Below are 13,494 nucleotides of genomic sequence, written 5' to 3'. Positions count from 1 at the left end.
GTGTTTGTGTGTGTGAACACATGTAGTTTAGCCTTCTCTTCTTATAGATAGAAACAAGAAACAAAACCTTTAAGGGATAGAATAATTTATGTCCATGATCACAGAAAATGTTAGTGTAAATGAAACTGATTCCCTAGTTTTACTACTTCAGTCACATTACATAGGACTGCCGTGACCTGTAGAGAAGTTGGTCAGGAAAACTGAAGACACATTTGATGATATTTGACTGAAGACCTGGGTCTGTGTACTGACTAGCTTTAGGATTGTTGGTATTCTGGTTCAGGCAATACAGTGTTTGGGACAGTGGGGGCTATAGGTATTAACACTGTGTGTGGTCACTAGGAGTAGCACATTCCCAGCCTTTGAGTTGAGACCAAAAATGTCTTTTAGCTATTGCTAGGTGCTGCTTGGGGCTTGGGTAGGGGTGTTCAGAATCACTGGACTATGTAGAAATTCATCTACAGGACTAGACTCTGGTTGGCAGATACATACCACTGGTGTTTTATGTCCTTATGGAAGATATGTTTAATTTATATTTCTTTTCAAGTAGCCCAAATCATGTTTCTCAACATATCCTCTATCAATCAAGTGGAACTGATACACAAGTTAAACCCTATTTATCATTCCTAGACTAGAAAGCAGGGTTTATTATAAGGTACAAATAATAGTCTATATTTAGCTAAAGTATTCAGAAGACTAAAGATAGTAAATTTAATAGTAATAATTGCTGAAGCTACTACTGTTTACAGAAATAATGTAGCCACAGGTTTCCTATGTTGTTCCAGTTGGGCTTCATCTTGTCTTTGCCTGTTGCTGACTTAATTTTGTGCTGCCAGCTCTTGGGTGTTCTTGCATGTTTACAGATTTGCTTGCTGTGCTCTTTCTGGGCTCCACCAAGTATCAACAATTCTCATGCTGATCTCTCAGAAGCTTATTATTTGGATATAAACTTGGTGCTTCCGAAGATGAGTTCTGTCTTAAGGGACTTGATAGAGCAATTAGAAAATAGTAGTTAGTCTTGAGCTAGTATGAATTGGTTTCATTTGAAAGTTTCCTGTGCTTTGTTGCTGCTCATAAATATTCATTGTAAGTAACACTTTTGTCTTTCTACATGGAAAGACACTTTGTTAGTAGGAAGAAGGCAGAAGCAGAGCCAGATTTAGTGAAGAATGACTGAATCTGTGGTCAGTAGTTCTTCCCCAGGGAGATCTTCCAGGATTTTAAAGTTTCTACTTCTGACCTTCTTCTCAGGTCATTGCACAGCTGCAGGAGAATTTGAACTATCCTCAGGCCTCTGTGGAGTTATCCAAAGTGATGTCTCTTGTGTCACTCCAGAGGGTTCTAATGTTCATCATTCAACCCCTTTAATTTAGCATAGCAGAGACACAGCTCTTGCTTAGTGTGGTCTCAGTAGCAATGAACATCATGTGACTTCAAGTTCCTTCTAAGGCTCCAGCATGGAAGAGAGGGGAAGGGGATAAATATAAATGTACTCATGTGTGAACTTTAAAAAAGCAACCTAGTTTATCTTCAGCTGAAATGAGGGCAAGGGGCAGGAATGTGCTCATAATACAGAAGAGGCTCGTGCTGAGTGAGCCAAACTCTGCCTCAAGCCCCAAGTTTAGTGTATTCTTTTTTGTAGCAGAACCAAACAGAAAATCTTGCTTTTTTTTTCTCCGATTCTTTCCTCATTTTCATCTGTTTTCAAAGATTGGTTCAGTTTTCTCTGGCTTTTCCTCCTCTTTCCTTTTTGGGTTTGTGGAATTGGTTAGGATTAACTTTTTGTTAATAGTTAAAATCCTAATAGCTGTTAGGATTTCTTTTTGTTGTTATTACTAAAACAAAGACAATATAAGTTCCTAGGAAAACTAGGACTTTGTTTTGGTTGACTTATTGGTGACATTATTCATTGGTCTGTTATGAGTGCACAGTCATTTGTTCTTATCTCTAATATGTTTTGAAGCTTTTTATCTTGTAGCAAAAAACGCTAACTTAACCAGTTGCCTTTGAGATCATAAATGATTTTTCTTTCAAGTAGCCTGTGTATTGTAGTCACAATGCTTGAATGATAACAAGTATTTATGTCGGTGGCAGAATGTTTTGCATTGTTTAACCCACATTCTATTTAATTTAAGAGTACTTGCCATACTTGTAGGAGACCCAGGTTCGGTTCCCAGCTCCCATATCAGGTGGCGCACAGTTGCCTGTAACTCTGGTTCCAGGAGCTGTGTTGCCTTCTTTTGGCCTCTGCCAGCACTGGCACATAAATAATACACACAAGCACATACACATAAACACCCACACAAAATTAAATAAAAAAATAATGAAATACCAGATTTGCTAGTCTCTTGAGTATGTGTCATTTCTCTCCATACCTTCTTTCTACAAAAAATGGTTTAGTTCCTGACACGCGCTATCCATAATAAATGCAGACACAGCACAAAAGAGTCAACAGAAAATACTGTTCCTACACTTTCATGGAGCTTTTAGTTCATTTGTGGTTGTAAAGAGTTAAGTGTGAAGTATTGAAATTGTAATGCATGAAAATTGTGATTTGCATGCCTGGGGATAACACCTGAATGTTCTAGATATTCATTCACTATCTAATAAAATTGAGTATTTAATATTTATAACCTTAATGTTTCAAATGAAAAAGAAAATATTAGGTTCTTTCTATCTTTTGATCTTTTTTTTTTCTTGTTTGTTTGTTTGTTTGTTTTTTGAGACAGTGTTTCTCCGTGTAGTTTTGGTACCCATCCTGGATCTTGCTCTGTAGACCAGGCTGGCCTCCAATCCACAGAGATCTAGCTGGCTCTGTTTCCCGGGTGCTGGGATTAAAGGTGTGCGCTATCACTGCCCGGCTTTTTTTCTTTTTGTTCTCTTTTGATCTTTTATTTGTAGACTACAGCCTTGAACTAAGTCTGGTTCCTTTATAAGAAATTGCCAGACTAAAGCAGAGTGCTTTCCTAGCACGTGAAAGGCTCTGAGTTCATTATCTATTACTGCCAAAATAAAGGTGGGGGGTATCCATACAGGAATTGTTGTGTAGTGGTGTATTTGGTAGGTTGTTCTAGATAACATAAGTCCAGTTAGAGTTATAACTTGTACTTAGACTCTTGTCACAATTTAAACATGATTTCTCTACAGATAACTTCTGTATGGATGATACCTTAGCCTGTTTTGAGTAAATGGGTCCAATTCATATGTAATTAGCTGTTCTTAACTGGTTCTTAATACTAATCAATAGATGATCAGTGTTTTTTTGTTTGTTTTTGGTTTTGGTTTTGGTTTGCCTTTTGTGTGTTTGGTTTTATCTTTGAAACATCTGTTTGATGGTGGTTTTATCTTTGAATAAGTTGGATTGCCTTTGTAAATGTCTTAGTGAACTAGTGTAATCTGTATAGGTTCTCTTAATATTGAGTTCTGTGGCATCTCTCCAGTCATTTTTGCTCAGCAACTTCTATTTCAAGATTTCAGTCAGCTTTGTAATATACAGAGGACTTTTCACAAGCATATATGTATCAAAGATTAGTTATGCAGAAGAAAAGATAGGCAGAAACAATTCTTATCTCCTGTGTGCGCGTGCATGTGTTCATATGTATGAGTTAGGGCATGTGCATGCTGTAGTGCACCAGTGGATGTCAGAGGACAACCGCAGGTGCCTTAGTCAGGGTCACTACTGCTGTTACAAAGCACCATGACCAACAGAAACTTGAGGATGAAAGGGTTTCTTTGGCGTTATTCTTCCACATTATAGTCCATCATTGAAAGAAGTCTAGGCAGAAACTCAAACTGAACTAGAGCCTGGAGTCAAGAACTGATGCAGAAGCCATGGAGGGGTGCTACTTACTGGCTTTCTCCCCATGGCTTGCTCAGCCTGTTTTCTTATAGAACCCAGGACCATCACCAGCCCAGGGATGGCACCACCCAGGAGTCATTAATTAAGAAGATGCCTTACAGGTTTGCCTACAGCCCAAACTTACGGAGACATTTTCTCAGTCTAGGCTTCCTCCTCTCAGATGACTGTCCCTTGTGTCAGTCGACATTGAACTAGCCAGCACATCAGGTGTCAGTCCTTATTTTCTCCTTGTTGTTTGGCACACATCTCGCCTTGGGAGCATGAAAATTCCAGACACATAGTATCATTGTACCTAGCTTTATACATGTTCTGGGAATTCAGTCTCAGTCTGAAGCTTACATAGCAAGTCATTTATCCACTGAACCATCTAACCCTTCCTTTCCATTTTTTCTTTTAAGAACTATTCTCTCTCTCTCTCTCTCTCTCTCTCTCTCTCTCTCTCTCTCTCTCTCTCTCTCTCTCTCTCTCTCTCGTGTGTGTGTGTGTGTGTGTGTGTGTGTGTGTGTGTGTGTGTGTGTGTGTAAAAACTATTTTACAGTTTCCATTCATCTGAACCTCTCTGCTTGCTGGTTAATCTCATTGTGGCTTGGCAGATACAGAAAAAAGGTCAGGTCAGCTTAACAATATAAATAATGCATGTCTTTCATTGCAAGCCTGCCATCCTTTCACTTTATCTTCTATCTCTGAAATACTTGAAAACGGAACTATTTGGAGAAACTTCAAAGTCAGACTGTAGGTTAGGAAACCTCCTTCTTGACTTCCTTTGTATCTAGGTTTTGCTTGTGCTTTCTACTCTGTCATTTAGTCACCCCACCTTCATGGTGACATCACTGGTGACATTGCTTTATGTGAGGGCATTTATGTTTGTGATACATGCACCCTGTCACTCCTTTGCATCAAATTTCCATTAATATTATTATATTATAATAATAGATAGTCCATTAGTATTTTTCCTTTTAGAATTTTAGGTTGTGTCCATGCTTTTGATTCTTGTTTGTTTTTATCAGTATAAGTAATTATTTAATGAGCAACTTTGGTGAAGACTTGAGTTGTCGCTCTTTTGAAGTCATTTGAAGAGTAATATTAAACTTTAAGACTTAATTTTGTCAGATAGGTGGAACATTAGGGATATGTTTGGGTGCATGATGATCTTTGATATTGAAAACTAATCAGTTAAAGTAGTTTGAGATGGAAGCTGATATATTTCTGGGGAGGACAAAATACTCTACATGTAGATTAGTAGCAAGATTTTCTAGCTTAAACTTAGATGATATTTCAATTCAATATGGGAGGAGAAATAATTACATGTTTAAAGTTTCTGCAGAGTGGAGTTGTTTTTAACCTTGACTCTACAGATAAGTGTTAGAGCAATCTCAAAAATCTAGAAATAGCATAGAAAATAATACTGTGGTTATTTGGGTAGCAGGTATAACTTTGTGTCTGTCTGAAAGGGAGCTCCTGGCTCTTAACTAAATCCCCAGATTATTTATGAGCAACAACAAAAAGATTTTGCCAGTTTCAAATAATATGTGGGTTTTTAATGAAAGGAAATATGGCCAAGATAGGATGGTGAGAGCGGTTGTTTTTATACCCTTCTCCCTTCTCACCAACCCAGATCTTTTCTGATGATTAGACTTCTGATCTAAGATTAATTTTTTTTAGCATTTTCAGTTATGTTTATAATAAATTCTAGACATCTTCCTGTGCTACATTCTCCTGCATAATTCTTCCTAGTTCCAGCAGAAAATTGAGAATTGCGGCATTGAGAATGTTATTCTTAGTACTGATTCCATAAGCAGTGGTAGTCTTCAGTATAGAAGGATTTTATGGAGTACACTCTCCATTAGGTCTATTGCCATGATTTTATAAATTAAAATTTATAAGAGGAAACATCTCTGACATAACTTACTTGAATTTGAAAGTGTCAGTACACGAGAATAGATACAAAACTTTTGGAGAATGTTTTTAAATGAATTTGTACATGTTTATTTATTACTAGTTTTAAATTATGTAGTAAAAAAAATGTCCAAGCTGCATTTGTTGACTGAGGAAAGTTTTGTACAAACAGAGACCCTAAACTGGGCAGCAAGATGGCTGAACTTGGTCCTACACTAGCTTTCCACAGACAATTTAAACTTTAGGGATTTTGTATGAGGGAATATTTGTTTCTGTACCACTAAATACCCACCTCATCTTCCTGGCCCCCAGACCAGTTGCAGATTTGCTCAATTTCTTTTCTGTGCATTTTAAAAGAGAAAGAGAGGAGGAAAATAAAGAAGTTGAAGATGTGTATGGATGCTGCACTAAAATGTGTTCTTTCAGTGGTTCTTTGTGCTGGCTTTTGTTAGATTTCTAGAGTGTACAGTGATGTTGATCTTCTGTTTTATGATGGAACACATGTGCGTGCACACACACACACACACACACACACACACGCACGCACGCACGCACACGCACACGCCCGCGCACACACAGCCTTCCTCAGTACAGGAGCTCTAATACAATACATCCTCTTTTCCAAAGTCAAGCTTATGTGAACTACTTGCCCTAATGTACTTGGGAGTTTACACCACTATGCTATATTCCAATAAAGCACTGCATACAGCCGAAATTGACAAGTATTCTTAGCAGATCTTTGTCTTCCAGCCTAGATTACAGCCATGTCTTACAACACTTGAAGCATTCTTAAGGCTTGGAATAGTAGTTTTAACTGAAACAACCTTGTACCCCAGGGAGTATAGTTTTCAGTTAAAGGGCATTCTGATCCGGGTTGTTATTATTGTTGTTTTGTTTTCCTAATCCCCTACATTATTTTAAAATATGCTGTTTAATGTGATCAGTGAACTATATTCATGGCAGGTATCAGTTTTTCTTTTGTTCTTCCTATTGTAATATGTAATTGTCTCCCCCGCCTCCTTCTGACTCCGGTAAGTGCTGGCTAAAGCTTCCTAAGAACTGCAACATCATTATGTTTCTGATTGATGGAAAAGTGTATCATTGAGTCAGTTTCCCCCTCTTTGCCTTTCCCTGTTGTGGAGTCCAGCTCCCACCTTTTGAAGGGTTCTCAGGTGGAGGAGAGAGGGATAAGAAACCGTCAGACAGAAAAAGAGACCTAGATGACGAGAAGAAAGAAACACGAGAGAGCTTCGGGAGGACCTGGGTCAGTACCCAACAGGTTTATTTAAAAGGACTTTTTATGATATGCCAGGGGGAGAGGCAAAAGACCTCCTTGCAAAATCAGAACACACCGTAGAACCACGTGTAGAATCTTCCAAATACCTGGCAAACATGCCAGTGGCCAAATCATCCATTATGCAGCCCTGCTGGGTAAAGCAAGCTCAGATTCTCTGACCCTGAGTAATTTGGGCTCCGACACCCTATCAGTACATGGGAATTTAAACTCTGTCTGGTTCTGCAGAATGATCTCATAAACACTGATAGTACAAAAGCAGTTGCTCTAGCGAGTGGTGATATGTGAGCTACATGAGGTGCTGTGAACCAAGAGACTCACATGCACCACTCCATGTAGTTTTGGACATTGAGAAGAAGTGTGGGTTTGGGGAAGTTAATTCTGTGCTAAAACAACAACAACAAATCCTGGCTTTCCTGCAGTCAAAGCTTTGAATTTTGATTTCTTTTACAAGTTGTGGAGCTTAGACATATTACTTAAGCTCTTAGTGGTTTTCACAGTCAACCAAATGATAATGCTCAACTTGCAAGATTATTGTTGAAGATCTAATGAGAGTAAAAGGAAGCTAGATATGAAATGCAGTGGGTCAGTGATGCACGGTAATCATTGTGATTAGTAGAGGTGAAGCTGCTAGGAGATTCTAAATCAGCATGCAATTGGTAGACTGATGTTGTCTGGAATGTCTCCTTTTATTATTTTCCATCTCAGAATTGTTCATTAAGTGCTTGATATTCAAAATATTAGCCCCTACATTAGAATAGTGTGCAAAAATATTCTACTGCCTTGGTTGAAATGAAAGATATAGTGAAATGAATGCCATGTGATGTATTTGATATACAGAGAGTATGTCCACATTACAAAACCAGAGCCTGGGCAGTGCCCTCTTTTGGTTCTTCAGCATTTACTCTATGAATGTAGATATTAATAAACTGAAAATTGACTCTATAGTGGGCAGAGTGTGAAAAAGAATGGACCCTAGCTCTCATAGAGCCTATACTGCTGGGAGACAGACAGACCATAAAGAAATAAGCAGAAAGTAGGACACAGTCGGTCATGAGGGCCTTGGAAGAAATAACTAGTGAAGGCAGAATTGAAGTGCACTTTAGATGAAGTATTCGGAAAGCCCTCTCTGAATGAAGGTCTGAAGAACTGTTGACAGCTTTCTCTAAAAACAGAATGGGGGGAGGGGAGACGGGGATCTGTGGTTGGTATGTAAAATGAATAGAAAATTTCTTAATAAAAAAAGAAAAGAATAAATAATTTATCCTAGGTTTTTTTTGTTTTTGTTTTTGTTTTAAGCTGAGGATCGAACCCTGGTCCTTGTGCTTGCTAGGCAAGCACTCTACCACTGAGCTAAATTCCCAACCCATAATTTATCCTAGTATTTGAAATTTGAATCATGAATACTTTGGGCAATTAAATATGTAACCTAATAGTATAATAATGATCTTATAGTTATCTGTATTCCTGCCAGAGGATATTTTCAGCTACTTTTCATCCAAACACTCTTCTACCTATTTATGTGTCCTGACTGATGCTAACTTCATGGTAGGTTATGCATATAAGAATTTATAGCCATTCCAGTCCACTACAGGATCCAATTAGCAAGAAGGAGGCTAAAGGTGACACATGACTACAGGAAGAAGAGGAGATGCTCTGGGGGCCTAAACAAAGGCTCGAATGTAATTTAGCTTATATATTTTTATTTCTTCTGTTGTTTATGAGACAGAATCTCATTATATAGTCCAGACCTCAACCTGCAAGGGCTATCTGTGATCACAGGGGTGCACTACAATTCCTAGCTTTTTAAAAACTAATGAAATCAACCATCATCCATTACTGTTTCTCTGTTTCTGTGCTAAGTTAGGTTATTGATGGGAACCTTTTTTTTTTTTCACACTGTGCCTTGAATCTTTGTGTAATTACAAAGAATAGTAAGCATGACCTAGCTACTTAGAACTTTGAATTTAATTTTTATTTCAAAGACTAATATAGGATGGTTACAGAAAAAGTAGAAGATATATGTATTAGCAAAAAAGAACATTTAAAAATAAACCTCCAAATCATTTTCCACACATACATTTTTAAAATGTGGATGGGTATTCATTCTGTGTTGGTTTAATTTTTTTCAGTTTTCAGAAAGAAAATTTTGCAGTAGCTAATTAATATCATGTTTAATTTTATAACGTATTTAATGAATTAATCCTTTAGGGTTGGATTTGGGGGTTTTTAACTTTCCAAAATTAAAAATAGCTCTATGTTAAATATCTTTCTTAAGAAATTTTTGAGCATACCCTTAAGTATTGCCTTGGGCAAGATTCCCAGGGAAAAAATTCTGGGCATGCTTTCTTTAAAACTTTTTAAAGGTGCTGCCAAATGGCGTACAGGTGAGAAAAATCACATTAGTATAAGTAAGTAACAATCCTAGGTGCCAAATGACTAATAAACAATTTGAGCTGTATTGAATTCAAGGGAAAGATCCATACTAATAAGCCAGTTGAGTACCTGTGTACCTTCGAAGGGAAGATGATGAAACAGAGATGAGTCTTAAATGCCAGACATGACAGCGAGGAAGAGATACCTTACTCCCAAGAGAGAGCGCTGGTGGGGATGCTGATCCAGTGTGCAGACTGGGGTCTCGTGCCCCCCAATCCTTTGTTGCTCTTGAGTTTAACACAGATGCTGTTTGTGTTGTAGGATGTGCAATTTAAATTGTCTGAAAATAATTTAAATGTTGAAGCCAGAAAATCAAAACTACAGAAAAATAAGTTCAGCTTCTAGAAGATCTCTGAGTTTGGGGTTCAGAGATTTTAGGAAATAAGAAAGTTATGTCCCATTTAAAAATCAGTTCACCAGTACATATTAGCATTTAAAACATCACATTCCACTTTTCTCTTTTCTTCATAATTGGCTCAGGTGTTTGGTTTAGGTACTGTGAGATGCTTTTGTATTGCTGTTTTCAGTCAAGTCTCAGTCATTGGATTTCCTTCTTGCTGTCTATTCATACCACATATCAAATGAAAATGTTTTACTCTGTACTTAGTTGTATGATTTGATCTTTAGGTACACATTACTAATGAAGTCTCTATGGTTTAGATTATTAAAAGATTAATATCTGTGAATTTTTTGACTTTGATAATAGCATTTTGGTGCTCCAAGCTAAGCCTTCCTTTTGCATTTTATGATGTGCTTTGTCAAGTGTACTATGGTCCTACCTGACCCTTGGCTCAAACATTTGAAGATTGGGGAAAGATGCCAGCACTTTCCATCCTTTATAAGGGCTCTGATAGGAGGTTAAAAGGTGGAACTCAAACCCAGACATTCTGTCCGCCCTGAAGGCCACTACCTAGCTGTCAGTAGCTGTGTGCCGCTTTACCCCCTTCAGTTCTTTGGAGTTCACTTACTTTATGGAGCTCATATTGTAAATTTCTGTTTTGGAGTGAACTACGTTTTCATTTTTCCAGCCTCGGTATCTTCAGGATGTTTTTCCATCTACTTGCAAAATGACACTGGTGATGTGTTGCTGTGTTGTTGTGAGAGGTTTTGTTTTGTTTTGTTTTCCCCTTGTTGATGTGACAAAATACCAGACAATAAGCAACTTAAGGGAAGGATGGTTTGCTTTAGCTTGGAGTTCTTTTAAGGGCACAATCAGTTATGTCTGGGAAGAGATGGCAGCAGGGTCATTGGAAGCTGATCATACTGCATATGCAGTCAAGAAGCAGAGAGGAGTGAATACTGATGCCCAGATGGTTTTCAGTTTTATTCAGTCCATGACCCCAGCCCATGGAACGTTGGAGTTGAGTTTAGGGTGGATCATCCCATCTCACCTAACCCAATGAGAAACTCCATCACAGGTATGCTCATGTTGTCTCATGGGTGATTCTAGATCTGTCAACTTGACAGTCAGTATTAACCATCACAGCTGCTGTCTGCTACCTGATAGAACTCTTGGCCATAAGTCGTCTTTCTAGGATTTGTAGAAAATAATCTAAGAACCAAGAAATTAATTGAACATGGCCTGTATTAGTTTGCTAACTGATGAAGTCCCAGCCCCTCCTTAGATCCAATGAGCTCCCACCAAGTATCAAGTGCTCAGAGGACAGAGGTCTCTGCCAAATGCAGCAGGATGTGAGAAAGCTGAGGGCACTGGGAAGAGACCTTTCTGATGAAACCAGAGTGTTGCTTTTCTGATTACTATTTCTTAGAGCTTAAATTGTGGCAGATTATCTATAGAATCCCCATCCTATTACCAGATGATTTGTTATTCATACCACTACTTATTTGCTATAGAAAGTAATCATAAAATGCCTTCATAAAATTTCAGTTGCTAATTGAACATAGGCAACATTCATATTCAATTTTCCTTTCGGGGGGGGGGGGAACTGAAGCAGCTATTTCCTGCAGAGAATATAATGTGCAGGAGCACATTACATGAGGAAGATACATTAGTAGAGCCTACTAATGAAGCTTTCTGTGCACCTCTCCCAGGTGCACTCAGTGTGCAAGCTGGACAAAACCAGCGTGTCTGTATCATCTAGTCATAGATGACACTATAACCTAGTGGGATCGGCACAGAATTGCCTACACTTCTAAGTGCATTGTGACTATCTTTTTAAAAAGCTTTTACTTTTTTAAAAATACAAAAATTCTCTAAATTCTTTGCTGGTTGAGCTCTTTTTGAAGTCTTTCTTGTTGGTTGCTTCAGGCACCCTTTCTAAGTTGAGCTTTGAATACTGCATTGTATCGTATTGCCTTTCCCTGTTGGGGAAGAAAGTGGCCGGGTCAGAGCATTGGGATTCTGGGAGGTAAATGGGGAATTATCTCTAGTTTTGCTTCCAGCTGGTTATAATGGATATGCTGACTAGGCATTTTCACTTTTCGATCTGGCTATCTTCTAAACAGTAATGGAGTCCATTCAGACTTGAACAATTCGTTCTTTTTTTAATACATCATGTAGTTGGAATATAATGTGATATTTATGTAGCATTTTTTGCTGGTTATTATATACAGCCACTGTGAGAATTTTTTGAATGGGTATAATTTTTAGGCAGAAAGTTAATGTGTTAAGAACTACTGTATGTTTTTATTTACCTGGTTTTATTTAATTCTCAGAACAATTCTAAGTAAATAATAAAACTTCAGAGTTTATTTGATTGGCTACTGTTTCCTCCCATTCTCCTTTCCCTTCTCTCCCTCCCTAGTTTCCTCCTTCCTTTTCCCCCCTTTTCTCTCTCCTTCTCCCACCTCATGGTGGGTTCATGTAAATTTTAGGAATTTTTTCTTAGTTCCATGTAAATTTGAGAATTGTTCCTCACTTCTGTGTGGAATGACATTGACACTTTGATGGAGATCATGTTGACTCTGGAAGTCACTTTGGACATTTTTAACAATATTGATTCTTTCACTCTTATGAATATAGAACAAATTTTACTTTTTTGTTTCCTTTTAAAAAGCTTCCCATTAGTGTCTCATTGTCAAGCCACTTCGCTGTAGGTGTTATTCTTAGATGTTTTCTTTCTTAGGACAACTATAAATAGGAGGGCTTCCTGATTTATATTTCAGTAACTCATTGTGAGATAGAGTAATGCTGTTGGTTTTTATATGTTGATTTTACGTTCTGTATCTTTGCTGAGTTTACTGATTAGTTCCAATAATTTGTTGGTATTTGGGGGACTTTTCTGTATAAAATATCTAGTATTGTGTTTACTTTCTCACAGTCTTTCCTGGTAGTCAGGGAATTGCCTTGTTGCTGTAAGTTGACTTCCTGTTATTGTTTGCAGTTGTCAGTTACAGATGTTTGCTTTGTGGTTACCACATGGTTTATATAAATGTCCTTTTACTATAGTGAGCTATTCTGAAGTGATTGCTGACTTCCTTAGCTCTGTGCTGATCAGTTAGCATGTACATAGCTGTTCCACTTGGCGAGTGGGTGGAGGGGAGACTGTCAGCGTTCTTACTCAGCTGCCATCTTGCCCCATGCCCTCCATTGTGTCATCTTGAATTTGATATCTTAAAGTGTTGAAGATTCTTTAAAATACATTTATTGACTTACGACTATGCCATGGCCACTTGTGGAAGTCAGAAAGCAATTTTCTTCTACCATGTGAGTTTCCAGGTTTGAACTCAGGTAGCCTTTCATCTGCCCTGTGTTTTGTCTTTATTGAATACACTTAGTGATTTTTTTTCCCCTTCTCAGAAGATAGTTTTATTTTAATAGTTGGTATGCAGGATGTGTACAGGGTTATCCAACAGCACTCAGTTTCTCAAGACTCTATGTGCACACTAGGTCTGCAGTTTTAAAGGAAGGAAGTTGATTTGGTGCTTTTTGACACTTTAGGCTCTTTATCGTAACATAATCCAGCTAATATTAGAAGTAGTACCTGATACCCTTATCTGTATCTATAGCCTCTATAGCCTGCTACCTAAAGGGTAGCTTAACTTCAAA

General features: G+C 37.9%; 1 protein-coding gene across 1 annotated transcript in view; it reads left to right on the top strand.

Annotated features, from left to right (window-relative positions):
* The window catches only part of Ddx10 (DEAD-box helicase 10), a 179,742-nt gene that overhangs the window by 158,539 nt on the left and 7,709 nt on the right, over positions 1–13,494 (top strand). The gene's annotated exons all lie outside the window — the stretch shown is intronic.

This window comes from Onychomys torridus, chromosome 7 (genome assembly GCF_903995425.1).
Source record: "Onychomys torridus chromosome 7, mOncTor1.1, whole genome shotgun sequence".
NCBI classification, from domain to species: Eukaryota; Metazoa; Chordata; class Mammalia; order Rodentia; family Cricetidae; genus Onychomys; species Onychomys torridus.
Note: the sequence above shows the minus strand (reverse complement) of the source record. Positions and strands in the feature narration are given on the sequence as shown.